Source organism: Aegilops tauschii, chromosome 7 (assembly GCF_002575655.3).
Source record: "Aegilops tauschii subsp. strangulata cultivar AL8/78 chromosome 7, Aet v6.0, whole genome shotgun sequence".
In the NCBI taxonomy this organism is placed as follows: Eukaryota; Viridiplantae; Streptophyta; class Magnoliopsida; order Poales; family Poaceae; genus Aegilops; species Aegilops tauschii.
The window spans coordinates 507990733-508004408 of NC_053041.3; positions in this window are offsets into that span (position 1 = coordinate 507990733).

Consider the following 13676-nt stretch of genomic DNA (forward strand, 5'->3'; position numbering starts at 1 on the left):
ATAGGATACCCTAAGGAAACTATTGGGTATACCTTCTACCTCAGATCCGAAGGCAAGATCTTCATTGCCAAGAACGGGTCCTTTCTGGAGAAGGAGTTTCTCTCGAAAGAATTGTGTGGGAGGAAAGTGGAACTTGATGAGGTGATAGTCACCCCTTCCGAACCGGAAAGTAGCGCAGCGCGGGAAAATGTTCCTATGGTGCCTACACCGACTGGGGAGGAAGTTAATGATGATGATCATGAAGCTTCGGATCAAGTTACTACTGAACTTCGTAGGTCCACAAGGACACGTTCCGCACCAGAGTGGTACGGCAACCCTGTCCTGGAAATCATGTTGTTAGACAACGGTGAACCTTCGAACTATGAAGAAGCGATGGCGGGCCCGGATTCCGACAAATGGCTAGAAGCCATGAAATCCGAGATAGGATCCATGTATGAAAACGAAGTATGGACTTTGACTGACTTGCCCGATGATCGGCGAGCCATAGAAAACAAATGGATCTTTAAGAAGAAGACAGACGCGGATGGTAATGTGACCATCTATAAGGCTCGACTTGTCGCTAAGGGTTATCGACAAGTTCAAGGGGTTGACTACGATGAGACTTTCTCACCCGTAGCGAAGCTGAAGTCCGTCCGAATCATGTTAGCAATTGCCGCATACTATGATTATGAGATATGGCAGATGGACGTCAAAACGGCATTCCTTAATGGCTTCCTTAAGGAAGAATTGTATATGATGCAGCCGGAATGTTTTGTCGATCCTAAGAATGCTAACAAAGTATGCAAGCTCCAGCGCTCAATCTATGGGCTGGTGCAAGCATCTCGGAGTTGGAACATTCGCTTTGATGAGATGATCAAAGCGTTTGGGTTTACACAGACTTATGGAGAAGCCTGTTTTTACAAGAAAGTGAGTGGGAGCTCTATAGCATTTCTCATATTATATGTGGATGACATACTATTGATGGGAAATGATATAGAATTCTTGGAAAGTATAAAGGCCTATTTGGATAAGTGTTTTTCAATGAAGGACCTTGGAGAAGCTGCTTATATATTAGGCATCAAGATCTATAGAGATAGATCAAGACGCCTCATTGGTCTTTCACAGAGTACATACCTTGACAAGATATTGAAGAAGTTCAATATGGATCAGTCCAAGAAGGGGTTCTTGCCTGTATTGCAAGGTGTGCAATTGAGCACAGCTCAATGCCTGACCACGGCAGAAGATAGAGAAAAGATGAGTGTCATCCCCTATGCCTCGGCCATAGGGTCTATTATGTATGCCATGCTGTGTACCAGACCTGATGTAAACCTTGCCGTGAGTTTGGTAGGAAGGTACCAAAGTAATCCCGGCATGGAACACTGGACAGCGGTCAAGAATATCCTGAAGTACCTGAAGAGGACTAAGGATATGTTTCTCGTATATGGAGGTGACGAAGAGCTCGTCGTAAAGGGTTACGTCGACGCTAGCTTCGACACAGATCTGGATGACTCGAAGTCACAAACCGGATACGTGTATATTTTGAATGGAGGAGCAGTAAGCTGGTGCAGTTGCAAGCAAAGCGTCGTGGCGGGATCTACATGTGAAGCGGAGTACATGGCAGCCTCGGAGGCAGCACAGGAAGCAGTCTGGATGAAGGAGTTCATTACCGACCTAGGGGTGATTCCCAATGCGTCGGGCCCGATGACTCTCTTCTGTGACAACACTGGAGCTATTGCCCTTGCGAATGAGCCTAGGTTTCACAGGAAGACCAGGCACATCAAGCGTCGCTTCAACTCCATTCATGAAAGTGTTCAAAATGGAGACATAGATATTTGTAAAGTACATACGGACCTGAATGTAGCAGATCCGTTAACTAAACCTCTCCCTAGAGCAAAACATGATCAACACCAGGACGCAATGGGTGTTCGATTCATCACAATGTAACTAGATTATTGACTCTAGTGCAAGTGGGAGACTGTTGGAAATATGCCCTAGAGGCAATAATAAATGGTTATTATTATATTTCATTGTTCATGGTAATTGTCTATTGTTCATGCTATAATTGTGTTATCCGGAAATCATAATACATGTGTGAATACATAGACCACAACGTGTCCCTAGTAAGCCTCTAGTTGACTAGCTCGTTGATCAACCGATAGTCATGGTTTCCTGACTATGGACATTGGATGTCGTTGATAACGGGATCACATCATTAGGAGAATGATGTGATGGACAAGACCCGATCCTAAGCATAGCTCAAAGATCGTGTAGTTCGTTTGCTAGAGCTTTTCCAATGTCAAGTGTCTTTTCCTTAGACCATGAGATCGTGCAACTCCCGGATACCGTAGGAGTACTTTGGGTGTGCCAAACGTCACAACGTAATTGGGTGACTATAAAGGTGCATTACGGGTATCTCCGAAAGTGTCTGTTGGGTTGGCACGGATCGAGACTGGGATTTGTCACTCCGTGTGACGGAGAGGTATCTCTGGGCCCACTCGGTAATGCATCATCATAATGAGCTCAATGTGACTAAGGCGTTAGTCACGGGATCATGCATTGCGGTACGAGTAAAGAGACTTGCCGGTAACGAGATTGAACAAGGTATTGGGATACCGACGATCGAATCTCGGGCAAGTAACATACCGATTGACAAAGGGAATTGTATACGGGATTGATTGAATCCTCGACATCGTGGTTCATCCGATGAGATCATCGTGGAACATGTGGGAGCCAACATGGGTATCCAGATCCCGCTGTTGGTTATTGATCGGAGAGGCGTCTCGGTCATGTCTGCATGTCTCCCGAACCCGTAGGGTCTACACACTTAAGGTTCGGTGACGCTAGGGTTGTAGAGATATGAGTATGCGGAAACCCGAAAGTTGTTCGGAGTCTCGGATGAGATGCCGGACATCACGAGGAGTTCCGGAATGGTCCGGAGGTGAAGAATTATATATAGGAAGTCAAGTTTCGGCCACCGGGAAAGTTTCGGGGGTCACCGGTATTGTACCGGGACCACCGGAAGTGTCCCAAGGGTCCACCGGGTGGGGCCACCTATCCCGGAGGGCCCCATGGGCTGAAGAGGGAAGGGAACCAGCCCCTAGTGGGCTGGGGCGCCCCCCATGGGCCTCCCCCCTGCGCCTAGGGTTGGAAACCCTAGGGTGGGGGGACGCCCCACTTGCCTTGGGGGCAAGTCTCCCCCCTGGCCGCCGCCCCCCCATCCAGATGGGTCTTGGCCGGCGCCCCCCCTCCCAGGGGGCCTATATAAGGGGGGAGGGCAGCAATACTACAGCCTTGGGCGCCTCCCTCCTCCCCTGCAACACCTCTCTCTCTTGCAGAAGCTCGGCGAAGCCCTGCCGAGATCCCGCTACATCCACCACCACGCCGTCGTGCTGCTGGATCTCCATCAACCTCTCCTTCCCCCTTGCTGGATCAAGAAGGAGGAGACGTCGCTGCACCGTACGTGTGTTGAACGCGGAGGTGCCGTCCGTTCGGCACTCGGTCATCGGCGATTTAGATCACGGCGAGTACGACTCCATCAACCACGTTCATTGGAACGCTTCCGCTCGCGATCTACAAGGGTATGTAGATGCACTCCTTTCCCCTCATTGCTAGTATACTCCATAGATGGATCTTGGTGAGCGTAGGAAAATTTTAAAATTCTGCTACGATCCCCAACAAGTGGTAGGTAGCGCGGCATAGCAAAAGAGCGAACAATTAGCAAGCAAAGATAGAAGTGAGTTCGAGGGTATGGTCATCTTGCCTGAAATCCCGCTAGGAAGAAGAACGAGTCCATGAAGAAGACAAACAGATGTAGTCGAACGAATCCTCACAACTCCGGAACGAAACCGAAGGTAACGAGAGAAGCAACCCGGAAAGAAACAAACAACATAGTAAACAACCACCACATACACATGGCATGATGCACAAACAAGTATGATGCATGTCCGATTTCACGAGGCATGGCAAAATGCAACAAACAATGCTACAAATTAAGTGGAGCTCAATATGCAACGAGTTGCATATTGACAAAACACCACATAAATTATTTATTTCTCTCTCGATTATGTACCCAACAATATTAAATGTTGATTAACATGGCAAGAGGTGAGGCATAAGAAAACTACCTATCTAGGCAAGTTTAAATAAGGCCGGAACAACGAACAACAATTCCGGAAAATCCTCATGTGCATATTTTGGTTATGGTACTGTTCTGCCTAAAACCATATTTTATTGTTGTTAAACAGGAAAATAAAGTGCAACATGTTAATCTATGCATTTTCCTACCCCATTTACATATAAAGTTTATTAAATTCGGCTACGATTAATTAGTTATGAAATAAATCATTTTAACATGCTATTTATGCAAATTAATTCAAACAACATATTTAAACATCTTAAACACGGATGAAAGTTGCATAATGTGAAACTAGATGAAATTCTAAGCATTTTACATATATAATTCATTTTAATCCGATGCACGGTTGTGGAGTTATTAAATGCATGATCATGAGGGTTTTTCTGCAAAACAGTAAATCACTGGATAAACGGCAAAATTCGCAGGACCAGGAAAAAAACATATCGGGCCGAATCTGCACTTGGGCCAACAGTGGAAGGGGCGCAGCGCTGGCTCACCATGGGCTGAGGCCCAGGTCGGTGGAGAGGGCGCTGGCTGGGCCGGATCTGGAGGCAACGGCGCGGTCAACGGGCGCTGCGGGACTTGGCGCTGGTCGTCCTCCTCGCACGCAGAAGCAGGGGAACAACGCGACGAAGAGGTCAGGCGCGCCGGCGTGATGCAGAGGAGGCAGCAGGCGGTGGGGCGCGAGGAGACCGGGCGGAGCTCGTCGTGGACGCCGAGAGGAAACGGATCCGGCGGCGAGTTGAGGCCAGGGCCGCGGGGTCGATGCGGATGAGCGAGACGAGCGCTCCGGCTCGTTGCAGAGGAGGAAAACCGACAGGTTCAGGGGACGATGCCTTGCAGGTGCGAGAGAGCGTCGAGGGGTTCCAGCAACGTGTGAAGGACAAGGTCGCCGGAGGGTGGCAAGGACGGGGCCTTGGGCGACGACTTGGCGGCGGGGACGAGGTGCTCGGGGAGCCCCTCGGGCGCGAGAGGAGGCTGGCGTCCCGGCGCTCGCGGGCACTGGGGAGCACGAAGGAGGAGGACGACGTGGCTGGTTGCATCGGGAGGATGGATCTCGGGCGCGCTGAGGGAGATGGACGTGGGTGAAGCTCCAAGGCCATGGCCTTCCTGTGAACCAGAGAAGAGGAAGACAGTGCGGTCAGGGGAGAGAAGAACCAGGGGAAGGGAGAGAAAGGAAAAGAAGGGGGCGCGTGGCTCATCTTGAACGAAGCTCGTCGGCGGCGCGGAGACGAGGCGGGGTCAGGCACTGCTCGCTGCTCCACGGGGACGAGAAGGAGCTGCTGGTTGGCTCGGGGCTGAAAACGAGGGGAGGTAGTGGATCGGGAGGGATCCCGATGGAGAGAGTGGCGGCTGGTGGATGGGTAGGCGGGTGAGATCCCGAGGAAGGAGGAGAGAATGGACAGGGGTGGCGGCGGCTAGGAGGAATTTTAGGGAGTTTGTCTAGGGTTTGTCCAAATAGGCATGTGGGTGAACTATATATAGGGAAGCGGGAGAGTTTGGACCTTCCGATCAAAAACCGACGGACGGGAATAAATAGGCTAGGAAGTCCAATAAAGAAAACGGAGATGTTTTATAGATGTTTGGGGATGATCTGAATCCAACGGTCACGACCGAGCGGGTCGGGTTCGGGACAGGTTTCGGACGCGCGCGAGAAGGGGTTTTGTGCATTGTGTAGAGAGGCTCAGACGGTCGGACAACAAAAGAACGGTTGGTCTCGAAGGGACAACGAAGGCAACAGGGAGAAGCAGGAACTACGAACGGACCACGAGTTTAAGAAAACATGCGGATGCAATGCGGATGATGTGATGATGAATGCAACAAATAAATAAATAACACACGGCAACAATGCAAAACATGGAAAGCGTGTGGAGCGTCGGTCTCGGGGCGTTACAACACTCCCCCACTACAAGAGGATCTCGTCCCGAGATCTAGGATGGCACCGGAGAAAAACGGAAGGGGAAGAGGTAAAACGAAGTAGCTTCTTTGACAAACAAGTGAAACCACGAACCTTGAGAGGTTAAACAATTTTGAGAAAAGAATACAACGAAGATGAACGAGATTACAAACACTCCGTTAGAAAAGGAGAACAAGGAACATTATGAGAACCTTGTGGGTTGAAAGACATGAAACAAGGGCTTAACGAACCAAAAGAATATGAAACCACACCGGTATAACGAGATAGCCAAGGAACAAGAATGACATAATTTTGACAACACTCCGGTTGAAAAGAGAAGGAAAACTTGATATGATGAAAAGAAATTGAGGAGATGACACAGCACTCCGGTTAAATGGATAAGCACGAAAAGAACACGATCTTCACAATTCGAGATGATAAGCGAAGAGAGCAACATCACCATGCCTCCGGAAGAAATAAGTAAAAGAAGATAGATCCTTGGAATAACGAATGGAGAAGAAAATGACAACTTCTGCCACAAATGAGCTTGGAAAGCACCCTTCCAAGAAGGTTATAACGGAGCTGTTGGAAAATCAACAACGAAAAGAACAATCTTGTTGAGGGCTTATGGAACACATCTCAAAATTATGAGGTGACAACCCGCCACTAACGGAAACAGTTGATTGGATTGAGATCAACAAGGAGCTGAAAACTTCTTCACCAAGATGAGAAGGAGAAAACTTGATCTTTGATAAACACCACAAATAGCTACATTCCTTAGGGAAGGCTATAGGTGAAATATAACCCAATACAACTCCAACAAAAAGATTGATTGGTTGAAAAGATCTCTTGAACGAAGATAAAATGATGGATTTAAATATGTCAATCTTGAAAACTTTGTGAATCATGAAACATAAAGAAATTGTCAGAAATGACATAACGCCATCTCAAAAGATAAGGTAGAAAGAATTGCACTTTGGAATGCGAGATGAAGAATGCTTGAACTCCTCAAAACAAACATGTGTTGAGCACCATGTTTATTTTGAAGTATGGCTTGACGGATCATAACTTCGAGAGAATTCTTGAAGAACAATTGAAGAATGAAAGGAATCCTTGATGAGCCACCACGTTGATCCTCCATGAAGAACTACGATAATAAAAGAATGATCAAACGAAAGGGAAAGTTGAAAAGAACTCCGGGAGAAGCCTTGCAATGATTAGATGAAGCTTTGAAATGATATAATTGAAATAACTTGGAGCTCTGGAAAGAAAAGATGAACAACTTGGAACCGATAATTTGATATCATGAACGAACTCCGGAAGAAGGAATTAATCACTTGGATGAAAAATAATAAGAATTGCGTTATCCGTATCCTTCACCAATTTAAATTGATGACAAGCAACGGATTTGGCATACTACTTATTCTCGTAGAAAGGATTAAGATAGATATGGCGCAAACTTGAATAAGGTCTTGATGGAACCACCGGTGGGATTATGAGAGAACAAATGAATTGATACGATGCCAAACGAAGAGGAATCTTAAACAAACCATCATAAGAATTGAAAATGAACGAAGAAAAGATAAAGAAACACCAGGAAGAATTAGAAAAATGAACGAAGATACTTGAGAGAATTTAGATACAAGTGAAACGAAGATATCATGAACTGATTAGAGGATATTTGAACGATGCACCGGTAAGATTTGGAGAACGAGAGCTGAATGTTGAGAACGAATAAATCTTCTGAAATGATGGCCTTCGGAGAATCAAACTGAAAAGACTCATGAATTGCTCCGGATGGGTGAAAAGAATTCTCACAATCAAAAACAATTATGAGAGGATGGCATCAAGCTTGAACTACGCATCTTTGGAAATACGGGTACGAATTTGGAGGAAAAATTCTTCTTCGGTCTTCAAATGTTGAGAATGATGATGAGAAACACCACCATGAATTATTGAGGCACTCCGGAACCATGAAGAATAGAAAGGTTGAATCAACAATGAAAAGAATTTGAAAGATCTTGGAGAAAGACATATGACTGATGATACTTCATTCTTACGTCAAACTTCGAAAAGAATTTGGGAATAGCTCCGGGAAAATTGGAAGAGTCAGGTAAGATCCTGGGAAAAGACCTATGGGTTAAGGCCCACTCAAAAGATACACCGTTGAAATGATTACTTGAAAAGGAGATAGCACCGGTTGAATTAAATGGCTTGAATGGGATAACATCCTCAAAAGAACTTGAGTGAATTGAGAATGGAAACTTGAATCTACTGAGATATCTTCATCACTCCGGAACAATTGAATAGCGAGAAGTGGATGATTAAGAGGTGCACCGATACGAGAAAAACATTTGAAACGAGGATAAGATATGATCGACAAAGCTTGAATTTAATCCACTGGAGAAGAAAAAGAACGAATAATGATGAAGTTAAGGCTCCGTTAGTATCTTCATGGGAAATCACCGGATAAGAATATTGAAAGAAAAGAATGAAGGGACTTCACATGAATAGAATGGATACTTGGTTAAGACATCTGATTCCTTGAAGGAAAAGGGTGGGAGGGCGGGAAAAACAAAGGCAACTTGGGACGGATGAAACAAACACTGTTGAGAAAACTTAGAGTTGATCTTGCGGATGTTGAAAATGATCGGATCCACTTGAAGAGAAGCACACCGGTTGGAAATAGAATTGGGATGACACTCTTGATGACCAAGAAGGATTAACACTCCCATAGAAACATGAGAACACCACTTGGAAAAGGTATGGAATCAACACTTGACATTGAAGCAACTCGAATACCACAACTAAAAACAAAACAAAGGATTTGGCTTGCAGAATAAGCCGGAAACAAACATATGATAAATCTCATATCGTATCATGTGTGTGTTGGAAAGATATCCTACGAGATACTTGAATTCCCACTTATAAACTCCTGAAACTTTCTGGTTATGCAATCTAGTGTTGGGGATACAGGGGACACAAAATATATCACCCAAACTAACAATACCTAGATCCAGCTGTATCCATCCTTCAACACATAACCAAGAAACCTTCGGAAATCATTTACCTCAACCTTTGAAAAGCATCCATTATACGAGTTATGGCAATACTCCCGAACTCCCGCCCAGTACTGGGTGGCGTCGAGGTGATCTCACCAACAACTCCATAAAAGAGATTTTCGATGTCGGCGAAACTCAGGTATTCCAGAACTGCAACGATAAAATTGTGACGACAACACCTCGGAGCTCAACTCCCCGGGACACTGCCACAACCCCTAAATGTCAGGAGGCACCAAGAACAATGTTCTCGTCACAAAACCATCGGAACGATTCCAAGATACCTGCGTGATCCTAAAAAAAATTTAGTGAAATTTGAGGAGAGAAAAGTCAAAACTTCTACGTCAGGAGGCCTCACCAGAGCGACGAAGGGACTGAGGAGTAAAAAGAATCCTACTCTCCGATTATATAATCCTAAGACTCAAAACATTTTTGTTCTAGACTCAACAATCTCAGCGATTCGATCAAGCAGGGGGCTCCTAAGTCTGGGATGGCTCTGATTACCAACTTGTAACGCCCACGATGCGGCTATATATCCCACGCGTCGAGGCATGACTTAGAGGCATAACCGCATTGTGGTTTTGTCGTAAGAATGGGATAAAGAGTTGGCTTACAATCACCACTTCACACAATACATAAATAAATCATACATCAATCAGATACACATATAGACCGACTACGGTCAAAACCAAAAGAAAAGAAGATAAACCCAACTGCTAGATCCCCGATCGTCCCAACTGGGCTCCACTACTGATCATCAGGAAACGAAACATAATAACAAACAAGTTCCTCGTCGAACTGCCACTTGAGCTCGGTTGCATCACCTGCACTGGTTTCGTCGGCACCTGCAACTGTTTTGGTAGAATCTGTGAGTCACGAGGACTCAGCAATCTCACACCCGCGAGATCAAGACTATTTAAGCTAATAGGAAGGATGGGGTAATGAGGTGGAGCTGCAGCAAGCACTAAGCATATATGGTGGCTAAGATACGCAAATGAGAGCGAGAAGAGAAGCAACGGAACGGTCGTGAAGCTAGCAATGATCAAGAAGTGATCCTGAACTCCTACTTACGTCAAACATAACCCAAAACCGTGTTCACTTCCCGGACTCCGCCGAAAAGAGACCATCACGGTTACACACACGGTTGATGCATTTTAATTAAGTCGAGTGTCAAGTTCTCTACAACCGGATATTAACAAATTCCCATCTGCCACATAACCGCGGGCACGGCTCTCGAAAGTTTATACCCTGCAGGGGTGTCCCAACTTAGCCCATTATAAGCTCTCACGGTCAATGAAGGATGTTCCTTCTCCCGGGAAGACCCGATCAGTCTCGGAATCCCGGTTTGCAAGACATTTCGACAATGGTAAAACAAGACCAGCAAAGCCGCCCGAATGTGCCTACAAATCCCGATAGGAGCTGCACATATCTCATTCTCAGGGCACACCGGATGAGCAAGACGTCGGGTTGGCATAGACCCTGGTTGCCCAGGGGGCGCTGGACATCGCTCGGTTTAGACCAGCACTCGAAGGAGCACTGGCCCGGGGGGGTAAATAAAGATGACCCTTGAGTCTGCAGAACCCAAGGGAAAAAGGCTTAGGTGGGAAATGTTAAAACCAAGGTTGGGCCTTGTTGGAGGAGTTTTATTCAAAGTGAACTATCAAGGGGGGCCCATAAATCACCCAACCGCGTTAGGAACGCAAAATCAAGGAACATAACACCGGTATGACGGAAACTAGGGAGGCAAGAGTGGAACAAAACACCAGGCATAAGGCCGAGCCTTCCACCCTTTACCAAGTATATAGATGCATTAATTAAGATAAGAGATATTGTGATATCCCAACATATCCATGTTCCAACATGGAACAAACTTCATCTTCACCTGCAACTATCAACGCTATAAGAGGGCTGAGCAAAAGCGGTAATATAGCCAAACAACGGTTTGCTAGGAAAGGTGGGTTAGAGGCTTGACATGGCAATATGGGAGGCATGATATAGCAAGTGGTTGGTAGCGCGGCATAGCAAAAGAGCAAACAACTAGCAAGCAAAGATAGAAGTGATTTCGAGGGTATGGTCATCTTGCCTGAAATCCCGCTAGGAAGAAGAACGAGTGCATGAAGAAGACAAACGGATGTAGTCGAACGAATCCTCACAACTCCGGAATGAAACCGAAGGTAACGAGAGAAGCAACCCGGAAAGAAACAAACAACATATTAAACAACCACCACATACACATGGCATGATGCACAAACAAGTATGATGCATGTCCGATTTCATGAGGCATGGCAAAATGCAACAAACAATACTGCAAATTAAGTGGAGCTCAATATGCAATGAGTTGCATATTGACAAAACACCACATCAATTATTTAGTTCTCTCTCGGTTATGTACCCAACAATATTAAATGTTGATTAACATGGCAAGAGGTGAGGCATAAGAAAACTACCTATCTGGGCAAGTTTAAATGAGGCCGGAACAACGAACAACAATTCCGGAAAATCCTCATGTGCATATTTTGGTTATGGTACTGTTCTGCCTAAAACCATATTTTATTGTTGTTAAACAGGAAAATAAAGTGCAACATGTTAATCTATGCATTTTCCTACCCCATTTACATATAAAGTTTATTAAATTCGGAGCTACGGTTAATTAGTTATGAAATAAATCATTTTAACATGCTATTTGTGCAAATTAATTCAAACAACACATTTAAACATCTTAAACATGGATGAAAGTTGCATAATGTGAAACTAGATGAAATTCTAAGCATTTTACATATATAATTCATTTTAATCCGATGCACGGTTGTGGAGTTATTAAATGCATGATCATGAGGGTTTTTCTGCAAAACAGTAAATCACTGGATAATTAGCAAAATTCGCAGGACCAGGAAAAAAACATATCGGGCCGAATCTGCACTTGGGCCAACAGTGGAAGGGGCGCAGCGCTGGCTCACCATGGGCTGAGGCCCAGGTCGGTGGAGAGGGCGCTGGCTGGGCCGGATCTGGAGGCAACGACGCGGTCAACGGGCGCTGCGGGACTTGGCGCTGGTCGTCCTCCTCGCACGCAGAAGCAGGGGAACAGCGCGACGAAGAGGTCAGGCGTGCCGGCGTGATGCAGAGGAGGCAGCGGGCGGCGGGGCGCGAGGAGACCGGGCGGAGCTCGTCGTGGACGCCGAGAGCAAATGGATCCGGCGGCGAGTTGAGGCCAGGGCCGCGGGGTCGATGCGGATGAGCGAGGCGAGCGCTCCGGCTCATTGCAGGGAGGAAAACCGACAGGTTCAGGGGACGATGCCTTGCAGGTGCGAGAGAGCGTCGAGGGGTTCCAGCAACGCGTGAAGGACGAGGTCGCCGGAGGGTGGCAAGGACGGGGCCTTAGGCGACGACTTGGTGGCGGGGACGAGGTGCTCGGGGAGCCCCTCGGGCGCGAGAGGAGGCTAGCGTCCCAGCGCTTGCGGGCACTGGGGCGCACGAAGGAGGAGGACGAGGTGGCTGGTTGCATCGGGAGGATGGATCTCGGGTGCGCTGAGGGAGATGGGCGTGGGTGAAGCTCCAAGGCCATGGCCTTCCTGTGAACCAGAGAAGAGGAAGACAGTGCGGTCAGGGGAGAGAAGAACCAGGGGAAGGGAGAGAAAGGAAAAGAAGGGGGCGCGTGGCTCATCTTGAACGAAGCTCGTCGGCGGCGCGGAGACGAGGCGGGGTCAGGCACTGCTCGCTACTCCACGGGGATGAGAAGGAGCTGCTGGTTGGCTCAGGGCTGAAAACGAGGGGAGGTAGTGGATCGGGTGGGATCCCGATGGAGAGAGTGGCGGCTGGTGGATGGGTAGGCAGGTGAGATCCCGAGGAAGGAGCAGAGAATGGACAGGGGTGGCGGCGGCTAGGAGGAATTTTAGGGAGTTGGTCTAGGGTTTGTCCAAATAGGCATGTGGGTGAACTATATATAAGGAAGGGGGAGAGTTTGGACCTTCCGATCGAAAACCGACGGACAGGAATAAATAGGCTAGGGAGTCCAATAAGGAAAATGGAGATGTTTTATAGATGTTTGGGGATGATCTGAATCCAACGGTCACGACCGAGCGGGTCGGGTTCGGGACAGGTTTCGGACGCGCGCGAGAAGGGGTTTTGTGCATTGTGCAGAGAGGCTCAGACGGTCGGACAACAAAAGAACGGTTGGTCTCGAAGGGACAACGAAGGCAACAGGGACAAGCAGGAACTAAGAACGGACCACGAGTTTAAGAAAACATGCGGATGCAATGCGGATGATGTGATGATGAATGCAACAAATAAATAAATAACACGCGGCAACAATGCAAAACATGGAAAGCGTCTGGAGCATCGGTCTCGGGGCGTTACATTAGGTCTAATACTAATCCCGAAGGTATATGTAGAGGTAGCGTGCCGACGTCGATCACATCGACTTTGGAACCATTTCCCACGCGCATCGTCACCTCGTCCTTAGCCAATCTTCGCTTAATCCGGAGTCCCTGTTTCGAGTTGCAAATATTAGCAAGAGAACCAGTATCAAATAACCAGGTACTACGGCGAGTATTAGTAAGGTACACGTCAATAACATGTATATCACATATACCTTTGTTCACCTTGCCAT